Source organism: Bos mutus, chromosome 8 (assembly GCF_027580195.1).
Source record: "Bos mutus isolate GX-2022 chromosome 8, NWIPB_WYAK_1.1, whole genome shotgun sequence".
Taxonomy (NCBI): Eukaryota; Metazoa; Chordata; class Mammalia; order Artiodactyla; family Bovidae; genus Bos; species Bos mutus.
This window is the reverse complement of record NC_091624.1, coordinates 1,792,941-1,801,616: the sequence shown is the minus strand read 5'-3', so window position 1 is coordinate 1,801,616 and position 8,676 is coordinate 1,792,941.

Sequence of the window (8,676 nt, the reverse complement as noted above, 5' to 3'; positions counted from 1 at the left end):
GGTTGAACTATATGATTTGAACTACCGCACCATTGCACTCATCTCACACGCTAGTAAAGTAATGCTCAAAATTCTCCAAGCCAGGCTTCAGCAATACGTGAACCATGAACTTCCAGATGTTCAAGATGGTTTTAGAAAAGGCAGAGGAACCAGAGATCAAATTGTCAACATCTGCTGGATCATCAAAAAAGCAAGAGAGTTCCAGAAAAACATCAATTTCTGCTTTATTGACTATGCCAAAGCCTTAGACTGTATGGATCACAATAAATTGTGGAAAATTCTGAAAGAGATGGGAATACCAGACCACCTGACCTGCCTCTTGAGAAACCTGTATGCAGGTCAGGAAGAAACAGTTAGAACTGGACATGGAACAACAGACTGGTTCCAAATAGGAAAAGGAGTATGTCAAGGCTGTATATTGTCACTCTGCTTATTTAACTTCTTTGCAGAGTACATCATGAGAAACACTGGGCTGGAAGAAGCACAAGCTGGAATCAAGATTGCCGGGAGAAATATCAATAACCTCAGATATGCAGATGACACCACCCTTATGGCAGAAAGTGAAGAGGAACTAAAAAGCCTCGTGATGAAAGTAAAAGAGGAGAGTGAAAAAGTTGGCTTAAAGCTCAACATTCAGAAGATGAAGATCATGGTATCTGGTCCCATCACTTCATGGGAAATAGATGGGGAAACAGTGTCAGACTTTATGTTTTTGGGCTCCAAAATCACTGCAGATGGTGATTGCAGCCATGAAATTAAAAGATGCTTACTCCTTGGAAGAAAAGTTATGACCAACCTAGATAGCATATTCAAAAGCAGAGACATTACTTTGCCAACAAAGGTCTGTCTAGTCAAGGCTATGGTTTTTCCAGTGGTCATGTATGGATGTGAGAGTTGGACTGTGAAGAAAGCTGAGCACCGAAGAATTGATGCTTTTGAACTGTAGTGTTGGAGAAGACTCTTGAGAGTCCCTTGGACTGCAAGGAGATCCAACCAGTCCATTCTGAAGGAGATCAGCCCTGGGATTTCTTTGGAAGGACTGATGCTAAAGCTGAAACTCCAGTACTTTGTCCACCACATGTGAAGAGTTGACTCATTGGAAAAGACTCTGATGCTGGGAGGGATTGGGGGCAGGAGGAGAAGGGGACGACAGAGGATGAGATGGCTGGATGGCATCACTGACTCAATGGACATGAGTCTGAGTGAACTCCGGGAGTTGGTGATGGACAGGGAGGCCTGGCGTGCTGCGATTCATGGGGTCGCAAAGAGTTGGACACGACTGAGCGACTGAACTGAACTGATCTGATTTGATTTAAATAATGTAATGATTATCACAAGCTTTAGTGGACATCCACCATCTGTCTCATCCCCTTACATAGATGTCATCTCACATAGACACTGCACACACATATCATCTCACATGGATTCTGTATGTATATCATGTAGATAATATATACTTTTATCTCACATAGATAACATATACATGTTTCACCTTACATAGATACTATACATATGTATCACCTCACATGGGTTCTGTATATATATCATATCACACAGATAACACACACACACATCATCTCACATGCATACATATGTCACCTTACATACTGTCCTGCATACACATATGTGATCTCACATAGACGCGTACATCCTTGTGATGGTGATTTAGGACGTACGCTTCCTTCTCTCTGAGCTTTTTGTTTTTGTGCTCAGGTTTTGCCTGCTTTCAGTTTTGTTCTTTTGTGTTAGGCGTTGCCCTCCGATGTCTGGTGGTCACAGCGCTGCTCGATGTCTGGTGGTCGCAGCGCTGCTCGATGTCTGGTGGTCGCAGCGCTGCTCGCGGTTAGAGAGGCTCGCTGAGCCCTGATGGGGCTGTGTGTGCCTGGCGGCTCCTGCTGGGTGCGGGGCTTCGCTCCAGGAGTCGGGTCTGCGGGAGGCGGTGAGTTGGGTTGCGGAGCCCCAGCTGACAGACTCCGCAGGCCGTTTCCCTCAGGCTAGGGTTTCCTCAGAGGCGGGCTTCCAGGGCCTCTGCTGGTGGGAGCCTTGCTGTTAGCGCCGGGGAGAGCCGCGTGGGCAGGGGCCGCCGTCCAGCTGGCCCAGCCGTGCCTCCCGCCCCCCTCCCTCCGCTCCCTTCTTGAGAAGTACTGTCCTGCAGACTCCAGGTGGGGCGTGCCCGCCGGGGCCCAGAGCCCCCCGGGAGCTCCCGACGGCTCTCGTGAAGACAGTGACAGCTTTCATTCTCAGAGACCGTCGTTCCATACTGAGATGAGAAGAGCCCCTGATTTTATGTCAAGAAAGTGAGCTGGGAGCAAATCCCTGAAGCTCCCACTGGAGTCTGGCAAAGCTCACTTGTCATTTCCCCTCCCCGCCGAACGGGCTGCATGTTTCTGGGAATCCATAAATCATGAATAATGCATGAAAACCCACTTTTACAGGAGTAGGGAAAAAAAATAAAATGTGTCCTGTGAGGCTCCCTCGAGAAGACAAACGGGTGTAAATAAAATGTATGTGAGCAATAGGAGAGCGCTGCCCTGAAGCCACGGCCGAGGAGGTGGGTGTGAGGGTGGGGGGCAGGGGGCTGACCCCAGGGAGGGTGCGGACCCCCGGAGCAGGCAGCGGCTGGGAGGAGGCGGGGAGTCCCCAGCACCGCGGCGTCCACCCTCAAGACACCCGGCAGGCTGGCGGGGCACGGCGCTGGGTGTCCTGGGCGGAGGTGGGCACTGTCCGGGGCAGGGTCGGGCCTCCTCCAGGTGCACAGGCCAGGCTGTGCTGACCGTGGACCTGCCCCTCCCTGCCCCGTCCCATCCTCCCTGCCCTTCCTTACCTTGCCCACCCCTTTCCACCCTCTCTCCATGGTCTGCTCTTTTGATTTCCCTTCTGTCTTGCCTTGAAACCAGGCTCCAGTTTAAGTCAGTGGAGGACTCGCTCCGAGGCTCCTCCCCCAGCTCCAGCGTGCGGGCCTCAGTCCTCGTTTCAGCATCTCTGCTGCTGGACCTGGGGGTGGTGGTGGCTGAGGGTGGGCCGCCCGGCCCCTGGGGTGGGGGGTGGTGGCTGGTGGTGGCTGGGGGTGGGGCTGAGGTGGCTGCCTGAGGGTTGGGGGCTGAGGGTGGCCGCCCGGTGGCTGGTGGCTGAGGGTCTCGCCCTGGCCCTCCGGGGACTCAGAGTGCTCACAGCCACGGGGTGGGGCGGCCAGAGGTGCGGTCACCTGCTCCCAGACCAGTGTCTCCTGATGTTCGAGACAGTGAGGCCCTTTATCTTCTCAAAAACTTCCAGTGCCCCTGCCCAGCACTTTTGTTTAAACACTCGCTGATTGAGAAGAAAAAAAAAAGCTAAATAAAAACTATAAAAAAAAAATCCAAGTAAATAAAACTACCATGCATTTAATTTATACTTTAAAAGCGGAACTGTATTTCATAAAGTGCAGCAGCGTCTAAACTCATCTGAAAACAATCTGCTGTTTAGTTTGTGGCCATTTCCCGAACTCACAAAGCTTAGTGGAGCTTCACAGAGACTCTGAGGGTGTGATGCCACTGAAATCTGCAGGTCGGAGTCTGTTGCTTTGGGTGCTTTGAATGCCCCCCTTAGACGGAACCGGACCAGTGAGGCCTGCGTGTGGTCTGTGTTTTATCAGCCCTCCGTTCCCTCCAGAAAGGTTCCTCTGCTGGACTGCGCTCTGTGGCGATGCTGTTGGCCTGAGGACACCGCGGGGGATGGTTCCATGGAAACCGTCTGCAGTGAGAAGATGTCAGACGCTGTTACGCGGCTTAGACAGGGTTCCTGTGCCGGTGACCCCAGCTGAGCCGCGAGAAGAGCGCTGACTACAGGACACAGGAGGACTTCGGCTTCCGGCCGCAGCAGAGAAACTGGTCCTGGACTGACTTCACGCTCCCCAGCAAGAAACAGCCAGGAATCCCCACGCTCCCCAACAAAAAATAGCCAGGAATCTTTACGCTCCCCAACAAAAAATAGCCAGGAATCTCCATGCACCCCAACAAGAAACAGCCAGGAAACTCCACACACCCCAGCAAGAAAAAGGAATCTCCACACACCCCAGCAAGAAACAGCCAGGAATGTCCACGCACCCCAATGAGAAGCAGCCAGGAATCTCCACACACCCCAATGAGAAACAGCCAGGAATCTCCACGCTCCCCAATGAGAAACAGCCAGGAGTCCCCACGCTCCCCAACGAGAAGCAGCCAGGAATCCCCACGCTCCCCAACGAGAGAAGCAGCAGGGACTGGGCAGCATTTATGGAATGCTGTGTTCAGCCATGGACGACGGGCAGTGAGAGGCTCTGACCCCCCAGGTCAGGGGGCAAATGGCAAGGTGTGCCCCGTGGCTGCCCTGGATCTTGGCCTGTCTGAAGCTCCCCATCTGGCACCGAAAACTGGAGTCCAGTGGGGCAAGCTGGTCCCACTGGGCTGAGAAGGCAAAGGTTGGAAGTGGGGGAAGCTGAGCACTTGGGATCAGCAGGGCAGGGGGTGAGGAGGGGGCCGTGCAGAGGGGGCTCGGGGTCCAGTGTGGACTCTCCCTCTGACCCTGGCCGGGGCCTGGCTGCGTGTGCCCATGCAGGACACGTGGGGCCTGCCGGGGGGCAGCTCCCGTGGGCAGGGGATGGGACAGAGGTTACAGAGGTCAGGAGTGCCAGGGGACGTCTGGGCCTGGTGCAGACAGATGCCGTTAGTCTCTCACGAACGTGGTGAATGTGTGTTAACAGAGCACGCCGCACACAAGGGTCTCTCCCCAGCGAAGAGAGACCCTTGTTTCATCTGCCCTTCCCTCCACCTGGGCCAGGCGGTCACAGAGGGTCAGCCCCCAGGGGGGCTGTGATGGGGCTCGTCACGGGGAGGGGCAGGGAGACGGGTGGGTGGGGGGAGAACCCTCGAGGGGGCTGAGGTGCAGAGCGCCTCGCACTCCCCCAGAGGCTGCGGTTATCTCCTCAGGTGCCCAGAAAGTTACCTCCTGGCAAGGCTCTCAATTTGTACAGAACTTAGATTCCTTACGGTGAAAAATGATGTTTATTCGCCATGAAGGTTAAGAAAAACAGCCCTTGAAAGGGAATGAGCTTTTTTCGGAGGGAATTTTTTTTTTTAATGAGCAGGATTATGTTTCTACAATAGTGCCTTTTGCGTGCACATTTTTCCTAAAAGAATGAGGACTTTTCAGAGCAAAATGAAATCCTTTAATTAGCAGGCATTTGAAAATGCAGAACAGGAAATAATACCACGCTCCAGCCCTGCCTGTGTCTCCTTGGAGGCCTGACAACATGTGCCAGATTGTGGGCTTTTCTGCAGAAAATAACCTTGTCGTCTGGGAGCTGTGGCTTGGAAAGAGCAAGGCCGTTGGGATGGTCTGGATGGGATGGAGCCTCAGACGTGTGCACCCAGCTGTACGAGCATGGTCCCCAGGCCGCACTCGGAGGAGATGCTGGCAGGGCGGTCAGGAGGCTCCCACGGCTTGGAGAGGAGGGTGACTGTTGAGGGGTGGTGGAGTCCTGACTGATGGAGGAGGGTGGCTCTGGGGGCCTCTCTAGACTCCCTGGACTCGTGGGAAAGTGGAGACCCCATGGGGCCATCATTTACCATTTCGGTGCTTCTCAGCTGGAGGTGGATCGCCGGTTGTCGACGCCTGCAGACATTTCAATCCTTGTGGCTGCAAAAGGCGTCACCAGCATCTGTTGGGTGGAGGCCCAGCCAACTGCTAGACATCCTCCAGGGCTGGAAAGACAGTGGAGAGTGTTAGCTGATCAGTCATGTCCAATTCTTTGCGATCCCGTAGACTGTAGCCCGCCAGGCTCCTCTGACCATGGGATTTCCCAGGCAAGAATACTGGAGTGAGTAGACATTTCCTTTTCAAGGGGATCTTCCAGACCCAGGGATCAAACCTGGGTCTCCTGCATTCTTTATCATCTGGGTCACTGAGGAAGCCACCAGGGCGGGGATGACCCCACAGAGAATCACTGTGGCTGAAGTGTTGCCAAGGCCACTGCTGAGAAAATCCAGTCCAAAGCCCAGAAGCCCTGACTTGCAGTGCTGTGTCTTTGCTAGAAGGTTCTGGGTGGCTGAGAAAGCGGGCGCACAGCTGCCCGGGACTCAGCTGGGAAAACCCGAGGGCTGAACACTGCGCTTCCAGGTGCAGGGCTGGCCCGCAGACCACGTGAGAGCTGTGGGAACACAGAGAAGGGGACTCGATGTCAGGGATCCCACCTTCTGGCCACCGCACACGGCCCCTCTCAGGCTACCAGACATTCAAAGCGCTGCTCACAGCCAGCGCCGAGCTGATGCAGCAGCTGGGTGCACAGGCACCGGGGTCCCCACCCATGCCAGCCCCGAGGTGAACTGGGGTCACTGGGAAGGCAGCCTCACCTCCCTCACTGGTGAGCCAGCCCTTGGCACTTACTCACCTCCCAGACTTCGTTCTTGTTTTAAAGACGGTAAATATAAAAATACCCCAGGCAGTGGTCAAGTGGAGACTCCCATTACCCTTTTAGCCTCTCCCATGAATGAGCCTGTTGGTTCCAGGCCGTACTGATCATTGGCTTAAACCAAGAGGATCTCTGTTCTGATCGCTGGCCGAAGGTCCTAAAGACCAGACAGAAGGTTTCTGCTGAGTGAGGGGGAGGCTTGGCTGGCAGAAGAGTGTGGGGAGGGTCTCACGAGTCCCAGGAGGGCGGGACCCAAACTGGACTCCGGGGAGGGGCTGACCATGGGCCAAGAGGCCCTCCTGCTCGGGCTTGTTCTGGGGGCCTGGGCGGAGCTGGGAACCAAGCAGGAGCTTCCCGGAGGCTGGGGTGAGTGTCGTTCACGGTCCCTGCTGGGGACTGGGATGCCCCCGCAGCAGGGGGTCTCATCACAGTGAACCCGGGCCAGTGTGGCCCCGGGGCTGAAGCAGAAACCCCCTGGGATCCGTTTTCCTTGGGAAGCCAGTCTTTCCAGCAAACCGAGGATTCCGGGGGGATTGTTGAAGACCGGTGACTCTGCAGGGCCCGTCACACCGGCCTTCAGAGTGTTCTCCAAATCAAACCTCCATGGGGCTCCTCTCCTCTGAGCAGCCACCGCCTCCCACCTGGGCGTGGCTGTGGCCCCAGGCGGCCCCAGGGACCCCTCCCCCGGCCACTCTGCGGGGACTGCCTCGTGACCACGCCTCTGACCGCGTGGCTCCATCACCGGGCCTTCCAGCAGCGTCCTCAGTCACCGCTGAGTCTGTCTGCTCCCTCCTCTGCCCCTTTCTTGGCGATGCTGAGCCCGTTGGTCCCAGATCTTTGCTCTCACTGCGGCCTCTGTCAGGAGCTTCTCTCCCATCTGCGTGGCCTGTTCCTTCTGTTCACTTGAGCCTCCACTGGGCGTCATCCCTTTAGAGAGGTGTTCATCTCACACCTCGGCGTTTCTCTTCTCTCTTACCCTTTTGTTTTATCGGCACTGGAAACTGCATTATTTGTGTATCTGACTGTCTTTTGTGATCCAGTTCCCCACTAAACCTTGCACCACATGTTGGAGAGAACTTTGCCTCTTTCGTCCATAGTCCTGGTCACTAGGGCAGTGATTGGCACTTGTTAACACTAAGCCGACATCTGTTAAATCTGTGGTTGAATCATCAGCAGAAGGAGATGGGATAGAGATACTTAAATAAATTAACTTAAAAATAAAATTTAATTAATAAATGCAACGAAACAATAAAACTTTGTCAATAAGTGTAGGGTTACACCCTCAGGGAAACTCTTAAACATATGAGGAGACATGCATAAAATTGTGTATTGCGGAATTGCTTATAATCACACAAAATCAAAGCAATCTAAGTGACCATTGATAGATAAATGAATAAGTTATGATATATTGAGAGATTAGTTTTATGGTCATTAAAATAAATGAGCCTAAATTATCTTTCTCTCCATACACATGTTTGTGTGTGTATTTGATGCTTTTGAACTGTGGTGTTGGAGAAGACTCCTGAGAGTCCCTTGGACTGCAAGGAGATCCAACCAGTCCATTCTGAAGGAGATCAGCCCTGGGTGTTCTTTGGAAGGAATGATGCTAAAGCCGAAGCTCCAGTACTTTGGCCACCTCATGCGAAGGGTTGACTCATTGGAAAAGACTCTGATGCTGGGAGGGATTGGGGGCAGGAGGAGAAGGGGACGACAGAGGATGAGATGGCTGGATGGCATCACTGACTCAATGGACATGAGTCTGAGTGAACTCCGGGAGTTGGTGATGGACAGGGAGGCCTGGCGTGCTGTGATTCACGGGGTCGCAAAGAGTTGGACACGACTGAGCGACTGAAGTGAACTGAACTGAATGTAGGTAAGCTTCAATAATCTAATGGTGAACAAAGAAAGCTAATTATAGAACAGTCCCTACAGCCTGGCCTATGCATGTGCAGAACTGGTTTAACAACATGTTTGGAGGGATAAATGCCGAGTTCAGGAGAGTGGTTCATTCTGAGGGAGTGAGGCTTATGGACACTTAGAGGTGGAAATGAAGGTTCAGTTTTTATCACTGATGTTTAAATATTTTTTCTTTTAATATAAATCATATAAGGCAAAATGTCACCGTGGTAGAGCTGTGCGGAGGACACGTGGGTGTTTTTTAACTTCATTCTTTGTATGTTTGCGTGTGTTTAATTTTTCATAACATGACTGATTCCTAAATGGGCTGAAATAAATGGGCACGCAGAGGAAAT